General features: G+C 41.8%; 1 protein-coding gene across 1 annotated transcript in view; it reads left to right on the top strand.

The window, feature by feature from the left end:
* The window catches only part of bmp2k (BMP2 inducible kinase), a 127,064-nt gene that overhangs the window by 43,168 nt on the left and 68,852 nt on the right, over positions 1-15,044 (top strand).

Genomic DNA, 15,044 nt, shown 5'->3' with positions numbered 1-15,044 from the left:
AATCCTTTTTAAGGCGCTCAAGGGATTTGAAGGCTTCTTGGTTAATATTGTTATTAAATATCAAGTGAGTTAAGTATCATATTGCTGGAAGTCTGAACTCTGTGCGTATGCAGGATTTTCTAAGTTGGTGGTAACAGTCTGAAGTATTCAGTGGTTGTAAGTGTTAAGTCTTATACAAGAAGGTTTGCATCAGTTATTTCAAGATGTGTTAAAATGTTCTGTTAATCTTTTCTTCGGTAACTCAATAAGTTCTCAACTGTTTGCTATTGGAGTATGTGAGAATGTTGCCCATCTCCATTGTAGCATACTGTACCAGTGATGAACAGGAACACTGTGACCTCTTTGTTGTCTTATTGTTGCTCTCCAGAAAGAATGCTGGTACAACGCAGCACTTGATCCCGTGATGGCCGTTGCCGCCTTTATGCTTACTCATTGAGGCCTCTCTGTTGGACCTTCCCTCCCCTCTCTTGTAATGCTGGAAATGAATGATTTTTCTGCCTTTTCATTGTCAGCCGATCTCAGGAGGGCACTACGCCAAATGTGGTTCAGCTCTGGTCAATCGGAGACACAAACAGAACAACATTGATGTGGTTTCAGTGAAGGCTTTATTTCTTTCACCGGTCTATTGACAAACATTATATTCATCACAACCAGAGGTCTTCCCGGGTTCAAATATTGGGCACAGAAGTGAGATGGATGTGTAGAACTCCTGACCAAACCAGGAAGGACATGAGGGAATTTTTAAAAGTAGAGATCCAGTCTGAAAGTAACCTGTGGTTATTTTGAGAGAGAGACTTTGTCATTGTAATAAACAATGAAACGCCGTTGGTGACAACCAGTCAGTAGCAGCAATGATTAAAAATAAAATATAAGAGCAATAAGATGCATAAGACAGCAATAGACATGTTATTTACAATGTAAGCTGAGATGCAAAAATTGCACTGCCCATGGCTGTTTAAAATCCAGTTGGAACAATAGTCTGTAGCTGAGGCTGGTGAGTATGGGGGGGGGGGGGTGCAGGGAAGAGGAGGGGTGATGGAGGCTATAGCTCTGGGGGGGAAAAAGCTGTTCTTCAATCTACTAGTCCGGGTGTTTATGTTGCGGAATCGCTTCCCTGATGGGAGCGGGGCAAACAGTTGGTCTCTGGGGTGAGCTTGGTCAGTGGAGATTCAGGTGGCTCTCTTCTGCAGACGTCAAGCGTACACAGCATCCCGGACAGGAAGCTCAGCTCCAATGATCCTCTGGGCTGTCCTCACAACCCGAGCCATGTCTTTTCTGTTTCTGCTGTGCAGCTGGCGTACCATACAGTCATGCCCTGACAGAGGATGCTTTCCACAGTGCTCCTGTAGACGTTCACTAGGAGCTGAGGGGATAAGACTAGCCCGCTTCAGCTTCCTGAGGAAGAAGAGCCCTTGCTGTGCCTTCTTCATCAGGTGGGGGGTGTTGACTGACTAAGAGAGGTCCTTGGTGATGTGGAGTCCCAGAAATTTGATGTTGTCCATCACCTCCACCAATCACAGTTTATGTGAAATGGTTGGGGGTGATCTTCGTGGTCCTCCTGAAATCCACAATGACCTCCTTGGTTTTGGTGGTGTTTAGAAGCAGGTTATTCTCTGAACACCCCTGAGTCAGATGTTGTACCTCCTCCGTGTGATGAGCCTCCTCAATGTCACTGATAAGTCCAACTATAGTGGTGTTGTCTGCAAACTTCACCATAGTGTTAGAAGAGTGGATGGTGGTGCAGTCCTGAGTAAAGAGGGTGAACAGGGCTGGGCTGAGCACACAGCCCTGTGGCACCCTGGTGTTCAGCATGATGGTGGTGGATGTACGTCTTCCTATCCTGACGTTCTGCAGCCTACAGGTAAGAAAGGCCATAATCCATGTGCAGAGTGAAGTGGTAAGTCCGAAATCCTGGAGTTTGTGAACCAGTTTATACGTAATTATTGTATTGAAGGCAGAGCTGAAGTGTATGAAGAACATCCGGGTGCATATATGTGGTTGTTCCAGATGGATCAGGGCTGAGTAGAGTGCAACAGAGACTGCATCACTGCAGATCTGTTCTTCTGGTAGGCAAAGTAGTATGTATCCAGATCTGCAGGGATGATGTTTCTTGTGTGGGACAGGATGATCCTCTCAAAGCACTTCATGACTACTGGGGTCAGAGTGACAGGGCGGAAGTCATTAAGGCAGGCTACGGATGTCTTCTTTGGTACGGGATTGATAGCGGTGGATTTAAGACAAGTGGAGACAGCAGCTTGTTCCAACGAGAGGTTGAAGATGTTGGTGAACACTCCTGTTAGCTCGTCAGCACATGACTGCTGTGTGTAGCCTGACACCCCGTCAGGTCCTGCCACTTTAGAGGTCTCGATGCGCCTCACAGCACATCTCACCTGGTGTTTCTGCAGGACAAGTGCTGGTTCTTTACTTGGTGAGGTGGTTTGAGGATCTGCTCTGATATTCTACACGTTAAAGCGTGCAAAGAAATGGTTCAGTGTGTCAGGCAGTGTGCTGTCAGGTCTGATCTGTGAGCTGCTGCCCTTATAGTCTGGAATGGCTTTGATGCTGCGGGGGTTGTTGTGGGCAAAGCGTCCTTTGAGGCGCTGCTTGTACCTTTGTTTGCCCTCTCTGATGCCAAACAGAGGTTTTATTAGGATTTGGTCACATAAATCAGCCAAACCCCAAGCACACTTGTTCCAATTCCCCAGATCAGATTTTCAAGGCTCTGTTTGAGAATCGAACCAAGCTGTTGGGACTGATATTAGGATATTTGGGCCTGGTCTGTGTCTTAGGTCTTGGACTGGGTATCAGGCTGTGATACTCTTGGACAAGCGTGAAGAGCTCTATTCTGAGTGTGATGCACACAAAAACCCTACAGTTTTCTTCTCAGCATAGCTGAAGATAGTGTAATGTTTTTGTGATTTTTTTTTTTTTTTTTTTTTTTTTTTTTAATATAGTGATGCACCAACATTTTGTGTAGTTTACGTGACGGGCCATTAGCGTGATTGACTGTTACAAAGAAGCCTGTTATGAGTGTAAAACGATGGCTTTTTGAGGACTTTGTGGCAGGATTGGCATTTAAGGCACTGTAAAAATATTCACTCATTCTAAACCACACGAGGGTGTAGACTGGTGCAGTGCCAAGGTGTCACTCCTCCGGGGATGCAGCCGAGTGCACAGACCTCAGATTTGGTGTCCGTACGTTACTGACGCTGAGGATGAAATTAAAAATGGTTCCCGGTGGATCCCACATGAGGTCAGCACTTTCAGAGAGATCATGAACTGAAACTGATTAGAGTTTTGTGAGCACAGCTGACAGCACAGTGGTGACTTTAGTGTGACTACGCTTGATTTGATGAGTAGTTGGAGACGTGATGAGTGATTGCGTCACTCTTAATGACTGCGGCTGTAGGCACTGTCAACGAGTTGATGCCAGTGTAGCACAACTCCGGCCTGCTTGTAAAAATACTCACCGTATTAACTTGTGTGTTGTTGAGTGTTTGGAAGATGTTCATAAAAATTTAAATGCCTTCTTGCAACTCGCTCTGTTGCTGTAATGCTTCAGTCTCGTGTTGTTTTCATCCTGTCTCTTGCTCAGTTGTAAATTAATGTTGAGGAAAGCTCTGAGAGGCCCCCTGCCAGACTTCCAGCTTACCAGGTACAGAATGAAAATGCACTCGCTGCCGCAGCTTCTCGTGTTTCCTTTTATGGACTTGCTTCTCAGAAAAACACACACTTGCACTACCTTTCAAACTGCTTTTGCGTCCTGCACCGGAGTTGAGTTAGAATTGCAATAATGCAAAATTACATGTAAGAATGAGCCAGAGCTCAAGAGACAGGTTGTTGGAGAAGACAATAATCACTAATGTTATTGTCAGTTCATGAGGATTACACACAACACCAGTCATCCAGCGTGGAGGGGCCGGGATGGGTTAGTTGGATTTAAACAAAACAACACTGACGCAGCTTCATTCAGCACTTCTGCTGCTCTAATATCAAGTATTTTAGCCGCTGCCACTCCTGCATTGCTGTCTGACACCATTTTTATGAAGACAGCGGGGAAAAATTAAGTGTTGGAAACTAATGCACAGAGTCGTTGTCTGAGCTCCAGTAGTCATGTGCAAAGAAATGCTGTGCAGCGAGAGGAAAATGGGAGCAGTGGATCATCTGGAATTGTGCACAGCAAAAACAAAATATTACCAAAGATATTTGTTCTATTTGTAGCCATAATATCTAATAAAGTGACAAGGGAATTTTCGCTTGTTCCATAGGCTTTTTTTTTTTTTTTAACATCGTCTTAATCCTTATCAAAATGTTTTTTTTTCATGTAATAAAATCTGCCAATGAAAAGAAATGAAAACTCATTCAAGATTTCATGAAATAAGGTCTTGAAAAATTTAACTCTTACACAGAATCTCAAAAATCTTGGAATGAATATTTTTTAAAAAAGAGGCTTGTTTTGTCTAGGATATGACTCAAAATGAGACTCCTTCACTTAACAAGATTTTAAGATGTATTATTGAAAAACAAGCCTGAAGTTTTACTTAAGTAATTATTTCTTATATTAATTGTACACTTAAATATTTTGACTAGAAATTAGACTATTATATTGCAAGATTTTGCATAGTAAAGCTGCTCTTACATCTGACAGTGTTGAGTGGGGTATTAGTCGAGCTCCTGGACATTTTGAACATATTCAAAACAGGCACACGTTTAACAGTTCTTTCCTGAATTGTGCTGAGTTGCATGCCGGCCTCCATCCAGGACACAAAAGAGCCGTGCGCTTGAAGAAAGCCAAGTGCTGAACTCTGCAAGCAGTGAGAACAGATTTACAACTTACTGAAACGCACTAATATGTCAGGACCGAATTAAAAATTGCAGCTCTTGACACTTGAAAATTGTACCTTTAACTTTACAATATTAATTATAAAATGATTACTTGTTCAGTCTTAATATTCACAGCCTTAAGGTGTATCTCATGGGGCTGTGACTGTTGGTGACAAATTGCGAACGGCATTCTTGAGGGATGTTTGCTGTCCAAACATATTCACTTGCCTGCTCCTTTAAGTTTTCATTTTGCACATTTTGATGTATGCTCACACCTTAAAAAAGAAAAACTAAAATGGATTCAACAATGATTTAACTATGGCACAAGAGTTCTAAATTACAGGAACCACTTCACATGCTTTCTCTGAAAATTGAGGCTTGAAACTGTTGGTATTGTTGTGAAATAAACTGATTAATGATGCATTCAAGACTTCAAACTATGCACTATAAAGTAGATTGATATGTTTCCTATCGCAGTGTGAAGCATGTTTTTGTATTTCAGTGATTCTGGGTTGTTGTAACTGGATGTAGACAGTAGCCAACTGGCATAATTAGCTCCTGCATAAGGAAAAACAAACTGAAATCTTTCCTGCAGTAGTCTGCATAATTCTAAATCTCAACGGATTTGCTAAAGTACTGGGGCTCAAGAAGTCATTATTGTAATTAGCAACAGCAGCTGGCACTGCATCACAAACCTTGGATTTCAGTGTATCACAATGCTAGGATGCCTAAAATGAGGATAGTGTGTACTAACAACTGAGCTGTCACCTGGGACTGGTGATGGATTGTTCCACTTTAGCCCACCTCACACCTTCAGCATTTGCAATAGTTCAAATTCCTGGAAAATTGTAGATATTTGGTGCATTATTCATGAAAGTTGGTAAAATATTTAGAGAATAACCCTGTTGTGTCTGATGATTTGTGTATGTTCATGCTGGTTATACGGTTGCAAATTGAGGTAAAAAGGAGTTTAAAACTGCGGGTATAAACCAATATTTGCAACCGTATAACAGCATGAACGTCCACAAATCATCAGACACAAGGGAGTTATTCACTTTCTAATCCAATTCTATCATTTGCACAGTTTTTTTTATTTTCTGTAGGTAATTCGGTCAGCGAGGCTTACTGTCGAGGCAGTGTCACTCCAACAGCGGTCAGGGCATCCATCAAATGTAAAAAATCCACCCAATGGCAATTCTGTATCAGAATCCACGTGAAAATCCATCAAAGGTAATTCTGTATCAGAATCCACATCAGTGCTTTTGTATGGTAGCTTAAAGTCACCCATTCCAGCAGTGTCATCGGTACAACAACTTTTCTCTCGCTCTCAGCAAAACAGCACCATTATGAAATCTGCGTAGCAGTGTGCACAGGCCAGTGTTCTTTCGAGATGTGTGTCTGGTCGCATAATGGACAGTTCCGTGTCCTGACAATATTGTGCATGCGTGCGCAGTTGCACGGAGGGCTGGTCTCTCGACAGGAAGACAATCTCGTCAGGCGCGCAGAGTAATACATCCAAATGTGAAATGGTCGAATATTTTGCCACCGTTACCCCGATAATATATGGTCCTGAAATCTCACACAACCTATCAGATTTGCGGAAAAAATATAATTGGATTAGAATTATAGACTAACGCATTGGCCTGTGGGGAATCCATGGGCTCTAGATTGGTAGCGCAGGATTCTCTCCAGAAATTTAGTATAGCGGTGCTGTTGGCAATTATCACCCTCAGGAGTAGGTCCTCCAGAGAAGGAAGCTCTAACATGTTGTCTGTTTCAAGGACAAATGGAGGCCATTTCCTGCAACTTCAGCCTTGGGTCTTCTCTAAATATACAATTTAAGAGACATAAGAAAATCTCCAACACCAAGTTCTTCTTATGATGGAATGTTATTTATTGCACAATACATAACAATCTGCACTCTAAATCTACCATATAGCTCTGGAATTGACTTAATTATTAGACCATGATACGTATTTGCATTTTACATGTAAAGATGGAAAGATATTCAAAGATGAATTGAAATTGAAAGATTTGACCTTCCGGAATCAGTAACTTCAAAGCGAATTGCCTTTTTAAATCAAATGACAACTCTTTCCAAACGTTGTAATACAGACAATAAACTACATTGACCCCCCCCCCCCCCCAAAAAAAAAGTACAACTAGAGGGAGCTCATTGATGTGTGATGTGAGTTTGGTTGCACTACAAGAAAAGAAATGAAAATTTAGAGATTTTACTCATATTTCTCAGAATAAAAAAATCCCCAAAATTATGTACAAGTTTATTTTCCCCATCTATGTGCTGTAGTACAACCAGAGGGAGTTCATTGATGTGTGATGTGAGTTTGGCTACGCTACGAGCAATAAATGAAAAGTTAGAGATTTTGTTTACATTTATCAGAATAATACATGGTAATAAAGACACAAGCGTATTGTCAAGATATACATACATTACACTAAATATTAGGCAGTTATAAAAACCCCCAAATGAAATTAATACTTGTGCACAAAATTCTTCTTTTCTGTTGCTCCAATGTTCCATGACTTTTATGTCAATAATGAGTGTATGTAAATCTCTGACCCCACTGTAATAGGTGCCATTGAAGGTCCTGAAGTAAAACTGCTGTGAGTACAGAGCTTGAAAGCAGTTGGATTTGCAGCAGTAGTTCGGTTACAGTAGAATTTAAGTTTTAACCACCGAGTCGTCACACTAAGGTTGCAGTTTGGGAAGTTGGCATGACCTGGTCAGTGTTAACGGTCTGTTATCACAAATGTCATCATTCTGGGAAGGGGAACATCTGTGCCTGGTGTCTGAGCACAGACTATAAAAGCTTTATCTGCTGGCTTTGGGTCACTAAATCCTGTAATTCCTGATCAGTGAGACACTTCTGTATCATGAGACATGCAGCGGATCCATTTTCACAGAAGCTGTTGAATTCCTCTTTGAAGCCTCGTTCTGCAGGCTGTCATGTGCGCCGTCTCTGACTGTCCTTAGTTGGGCTTTGCAGCGATGTCGGACTCCCCAGTGTGAGCTGCAGGGACAGCAAATCAGAACTTACAGCCCTCCTTTAGCACCATTCTTTCTTCAGGTGCCCCCCTCCTTTTCTCCTTGGCTCAGTGCATTTGGGGTTTTCCTCCCAACTGTCACTGACAGCTGACCTTGTCCTCGCCAAGGTTGGGTAGGATTACTTTGAAATGTAATCCAAATGGATGTACATACATACATGTAATCCACATGTATTCTTTCAAAGTAATCCTACCCAACCTTGGTCCTCGCTGAGAAGTGTTTTCTTCAGAGCACACCCAGCCAGCAGATGAACAGGGCGGGAGGTGTAAGAGTGAGGGGTGACTATAGGTGCTGGGTGCCACAGGTTAGACATGCACATCAGAAAACCTTTAGTCCACTCAGAGGATCCACTTACACTTGTGTGCATGAGAACTTTGCTGTGCATTATTAATCACAGTGTGTACTTTTTAACACGCAAATGTTTTTCTGTTTTGCAAACACCTCTGTGCAAGCAAACTGGGCCAACATCGTTAACTGGTGACTGTAAGCCTCAGTGAATTCAGTCATTGTTTAACTGCCTGGCCACATGATGAATTTACACAGTTGGTAATGTCTAAATGTTCTAGCAAAATGGGAGGGTTGGAAGCTTGGTGACATAGTATGATACTGTGTGATTGGCATGGAGCTAATCATTGTACACAAATCACCCTACGGTTACTTTACCTACCAAAGACCGCAACAAGCACTTTTCTTCATCGCTTGTTGGGTGTTCTGAAGGTGTGCACACTAACCTCTTCATGAGATCCCTTATTAATCACTTTAGGGGTGTTATCTGGTTACAGATACAGTATTTTTAGATTTGTGTTTATTTCTTGCTAACCTTTACAAAATATTTTAGAAACATATTGGATTTATACAGAAATACTTGTACAGTTGTTTACGTGCATACTTCATCATCTTGGAATATTTTGTTTTAGCGATCAACTAGCTACATCACTCAGATTGGCAGTCGCTCAGTATTTGCTTAAAGTAGAATTCTGGTCTATTTTGTCCCTGCCTAGCTGGTGGCACAGTGACTGTCGTCTCTTGCTGCTGCAAAACGCTCACTTTGATTGAAAATGAATGGCAAGTCGTCGCTTTGTGGCTGTCGCAGTGGTCAACTTGGGAGTTTGATAATCACCATTTTTATCAGTTATTTATTTGTTGTTCTTTTAATGCCTTGGATCCTGATCAGAGTAATTTAATATTGAGCATCTGCCAATATAGAGTCTCGATCTAATATGTCTTTCCTCAATATTACACTTACACAGAGCAGAATGGGAGCACGTCAGCCAGGCCTTTGTATGCGTTTGTCACTTTAAGAGCTCTGCTGTGCATTAAAAAAAACACTCAGTCTAAGCTGCTTCTTAATGTTTGTATTCATTTAAAAAAAAAAAACCTTTTATGGCTCATCAGTTCCTCTTGCAGAAATAAAACGGCCACGAGAACTCAGTTTATTACCTCTGCCAACCAAGTTGGATGAGGCGATGTTATCACTCTTGTTTGTTTGTTTGTTTGTGAACAGCCTGGAGCCCACACTTTTTCAAATACCGTTTATGAATAATTTTACAGAAAATTCATATCCTGATAGGCAAGAACTGATTCAGTTTTCAAGGTAACAGGTCAAAGGGCAAAGTCAGGAAAACTCTTGGAAAATTGGAAAAATCCCTATCTTTAACATTCAATGAATTATCAGAAATTCATAACGCTGTCAAAAAAGACCAAATTTCTTTCCTATTTGAGAACGTTATGTAGGATGGTATCCTTTATCAACTGACAAAGTTTCATCCGGATCTGATCCAGATTACAGATTTTGTGGCCATTTAAATTGAACATTTAATGTATATTTTACATTATATCTTAATCATACGTGCCCCATTCACCGTCATATTTGAAAGTGAGGTGCAAACTGACACTCTCGGTGAATAGTCCAGGGCTTGACAATAAGGCAATTTATGCATTGGCCCACAGGGCCAGTAGAATTTGAAAGTTACTGGCCCGGATTGTTGTATGGCTGGGGGGCCTGGCTGCCTTTTTGTTTCTGTCTTTTGTTTTTCCTTCCAGGTGGCTTGCATTTGGGACTGAGTGGCTGTGTTGCTGAGGTTATCAGGACCTCACCCTGATCACCTGCGGCTCGTCAGGACTCACAGCTGAGGTGCATCTATATGGATTGGAACATGGTGGCATTTAAGACTGGAGTATACAGTGTGTATTTTGTCAGAGACTCGACCTTGTGACCAGACGGGTGAGATCGTCGTCTCGGGAGCCATCTCATCATCAGTGGATGCAGAGAACGTCCAGGGTTTGATGCACGGTCTGTGAAAGTGGAGGGGGTGAGGTCTCACGCTCGTCAGCACACTTCCTGAGGTACGTTAGATTTTGTGACTAACATTTATACAGTCAGTAAATGTGGTGTCCCTCACACCTTTATTATATTGAGCTGTATGTTAGTCATGTATCGGCTTCCACTGCAGTGGAGTTTTGTGAACTGGATGTTCCATGCCTGCAGGTTGGGAAGCTGATTAGTAATCAAGCCAGGAAGTGTTTGCTGTTTGTACACCTTTAAGTGTTCTCTCTGTGTGTAGAGTGTGGACTCACATAATGGTTCCTTCTTTCACAGACTCGGTTTGTTGCGGCCACCTGGGGGGTGTCGGCGGGGTCCTTGGGTCCGAACAGCTTCTGGCTCCAGACCGTTAGCGCTGCTGGGAGCGCACCACGCCAGACCGCACTTTCTGTTATTTTTGTATCACTGTTATGTATTAAATTCAGTTAGCCTTTGTACCGTGCTCTGCTTATTTCATACTGGGTCCTTCAAACGCTGGTCGGTTCTCCGAGCTGCGTCCGACACATAACACGGATGAAAATATCACTGGCCGAACCGACGGCCGCCGCATTGACCCAGTAAATATACAATACTCTAATTGCTAATGTTGTCACCATGGGGTTTCCACAAGGGCATACTGATTAGACTTTTAAACTGGTGTATGAAATCATACCAGATGTCTACCAGGACTTGGTATATTTATACTTACTTGTCATGGCCCTACAAGTTCCACAGAAGACAACCTCGCTCTCCTCATCACGCTCCAGCCATGACCATCTTTTCTTCCAGGAAGCTTGCCAAGTTTTCCTCACCCTTTTCTTCTCGTATTCAGCATCAGCAGCCTTCCTCTTCTGTGCTTGTTTTGAGGATGATAGCTGTTCTTTCCTTTGCTTCCCTGGTTTCTGCCCAGGGGCAGGAGGTTTCAAGAAATTCATAATATTCACTGCGATCGATCTTGCATAAGCGAAAATGATACATCGATGTTGAAGCAAAAATTTGCGCCACATCAGAAGATGCTCCTGCAGACGAAGTTTGTTCCGAACATTGCCGAAGTGGCACGGAAAGAGACGAAGACGCCCCACGCATGTGCCGTAGCTACCACAACAAACATGGCGGACGATGTAGCGAAAATGTTCAATTTCTACATGTATTTTGACAGATTTCTTCACGGTAAGACTAATAAATTTGCCCAAAGTGATTTTAATTCTTACTGGCTCGTACGGACCATTGAAATATGAACTTCACTGGCCCGTGGTGGCCCGGAACGTGTAAAAAAAAAAGGCCGCCGGGCCATCGGACCAGTTCCATTGTCGAGCCCTGTAGTCTAGATTAAGTTTGATCCGCATCTGATCCAGATATTTGATTCCTTTTAACATTGAAAAGCCCTTTTGATCTATATTTTGTATGATGTTTTAGCTTATGAAAAGCCACTTCTAATGGGACTTTGACCTTGAAATTTTTTTTCATGGTAAAAATTTGTGAAATTGGAAACTAGTGTTGGTGGAGGTTTGCGCTAGTTTTTAATTTAATTTAATTTTTTTGTGGAATTAGCTGTTTGATTGGCCGGTGGGAAATGTAATGACTTATGCCATCCATCTGAAACAGATTTGCTGCAGAGTTTACATGGAGGAGAGTGATTTAAAAAAAAAAAAAAACCTGTCATGCTGGTAGCACCATAGGGCAGCACTGATTGATTATACAGTGAGACTGACATGCTCTGTTTGGTTACTGGCACTGAGTTCATAAAGCACAGCACTCACTTTGTTGACTCTGGTTTCATGGTATTTAATATACCTGATACTGATTGGGGAAAAAGCCTTGGGCGGATTCTGATTGGTTTCGATCACACTGGGACATTCCTAACTCTGTGATATGTAACTTTTAAGACAACTGTCACAAAATAAGAGATGTGTGTGTGTGTGTGCGTGTGTGTGTATATATATATATGTATGTATGTACATTCAACAAAAATATAAATGCAACACTTTTAGTTTTGCTCCCATTTTGTATGAGATGAACTCAAAGATCTAAAACTTTTTCCACATACACAATATCACCATTTCCCTCAAATATTGTTCACAAACCAGTCTAAATCTGTGATAGTGAGCACTTCTCCTTTGCTGAGATAATCCATCCCACCTCACAGGTGTGCCATATCAAGATGCTGATTAGACACCATGATTAGTGCACAGGTGTGCCTTAGACTGCCCACAATAAAAGGCCACTCTGAAAGGTGCAGTTTTGTTTTATTGGGGGGGGATACCAGTCAGTATCTGGTGTGAGCACCATTTGCCTCATGCAGTGCAACGCATCTCCTTCGCATAGAGTTGATCAGGTTGTCAATTGTGGCCTGTGGAATGTTGGTCCACTCCTCTTCAATGGCTGTGCGAAGTTGCTGGATATTGGCAGGAACTGGTACACGCTGTCGTATACGCCGGTCCAGAGCATCCCAAACATGCTCAATGGGTGACATGTCCGGTGAGTATGCCGGCCATGCAAGAACTGGGACATTTTCAGTTTCCAAGAATTGTGTACAGATTCTTGCAACATGGGGCCGTGCATTATCCTGCTGCAACATGAGGTGATGTTCTTGGATGTTGGCACAACAATGGGCCTCAGGATCTCGTCATGGTATATCTGTGCATTCAAAATGCCATCAATAAAATGCACCTGTGTTCTTCGTCCATAACAGACGCCTGCGTACCATAACCCCACCGCCACCATGGGCCACTCGATCCACAACATTGACATCAGAAAACCGCTCCCCCACACGCTGTCTGCCATCTGCCCTGAACAGTGTGAACCGGGATTCATCCATGAAGAGAACACCTCTCCAACGTGCCAAACGCCAGCGAATGTGAGCATTTGTCGAGACCCCGATAAGGACGACAAGCATGCAGATGAGCTTCCCTGAGACGGTTTCTGACAGTTTGTGCAGAAATTCTTTGGTTATGCACCCGATTGTTTCAGCAGCTGTCCGAGTGGCTGGTCTCAGACGATCTTGGAGGTGAACATGCTGGATGTGGAGGTCCTGGGCTGGTGTGGTTACACGTGGTCTGCGGTTGTGAGGCTGGTTGGATGTACTGCCAAATTCTCTGAAACGCCTTTGGAGACGGCTTATGGTAGAGAAATGAACATTCAATACATGAGCAACAGCTCTGTTTGACATTCCTGCTGTCAGCATGCCAATTGCACGCTCCCTCAAATCTTGCGACATCTGTGGCATTGTGCTGTGTGATAAAACTGCACCTTTCAGAGTGGCCTTTTATTGTGGGCAGTCTAAGGCACACCTGTGCACTAATCATGGTGTCTAATCAGCATCTTGATATGGCACACCTGTGAGGTGGGATGGATTATCGCAGCAAAGGAGAAGTGCTCACTATCACAGATTTAGACTGGTTTGTGAACAATATTTGAGGGAAATGGTGATATTGTGTATGTGGAAAAAGTTTTAGATCTTTGAGTTCATCTCATACAAAATGGGAGCAAAACCAAAAGTGTTGCGTTTATATTTTTGTTGAGTATATGTATATGTGTGTGTGTGTGTGTATGTGTATATATATATATATATATATATATATATATATATATATATATATATATATATATATATACACGCACACAATCACATTTAATTCCCAGCTTCAACAAAAGTTCTTTTGTTAATATTTCATGTTTGTGTGGCTTTATCCACTATGTTGCAAGTTTAAGAAATGCTTGTATTCAGAAAATGATTAAATGTCGATATAACACGTCTGACTGTTATGTTTTATGTATGTATGTACAGTGGATTTTCCCCTAAAAGGTTTCAAGGACTGTTATGTTTTATGTATGTATGTACAGTGGATTTTCCCCTAAAAGGTTTCAAGGACATTCTATTTTTCAAGAAGGATAATTATAGTTGAATATCTGAAATTGAAAGATAATTTTAGAAAGATCCGTGGACCTCACTTTTAACTTCTAGATTTTTTTTAAAAAGTATCGTGATACTGCACTGGACCAAAACATAATTGTGATTAAATGAAAAGTTGGAGATATGAGAGAGACAGAGAATGAAATAGAAGAGCTAAGCAATTGTCTTTTGAACATAATCTGTGCACAGGTGCAGAAGCTTAACATGAGCTTGAGTGAAAATATTTGTGTGTTTTTACTGACTAAAGCCAGTCATCTGTACTGTCAGTATTCTTTTCTGCTGTCAGTGGGTCATTCATTTGTCCAGGACATTTGGTATTCTGTGCACATAGCCTCTAAAAACAAATCATTCCACACAGAGCCACTCAGAATAATGTATATTTCTGTGGCTGGCATTGGAGGCACCATTAGCCCCGGGGTGGTGATTTAGAGAGAACCTTACTCTGAAGCAAATGATCTGTCAGTCCAAGGGCAGAGCAGCAGGCAGGTATAAGGTGTTTGTCAGATTTGCTGGAGTGGACAGTCTTGTCTCTACTGTACAAAAGCCATATGCCCTCTGGAGTTAATACAGCAGCTACTGGGATCAGTGAAATAGACCATTTCTATTGATAGATGTGTAACAGCTGGTGCCAGGGAATCATAGGAACATTTGTCAAGAATTCAGTGCAGGGACCTACAGGCATTGTGTAAGCAGACACCACAAGCACACATCGGATGATCAGTGGAACTCAACTATATATATATATATATATATATATATATATATATATATATATATATATATATATATATATATATATATATATATATTTTCCCCTTTCTTCATGTTTTCAGTGAAGGTTAGGTGTCTTTTTTGTATTTTTTCCAGTTTGTACACATGCTTAAATAATCTTCAGTCTATTGAAGTTGTCACTGACATGTATCTGTGATTTGACAACA

This window comes from Thalassophryne amazonica, chromosome 5, assembly GCF_902500255.1.
Source record: "Thalassophryne amazonica chromosome 5, fThaAma1.1, whole genome shotgun sequence".
Lineage (NCBI taxonomy): Eukaryota > Metazoa > Chordata > Actinopteri > Batrachoidiformes > Batrachoididae > Thalassophryne > Thalassophryne amazonica.
The sequence above is the reverse complement of the archived record's forward strand: the minus strand, read 5'-3'. Positions and strand labels throughout refer to the sequence as shown.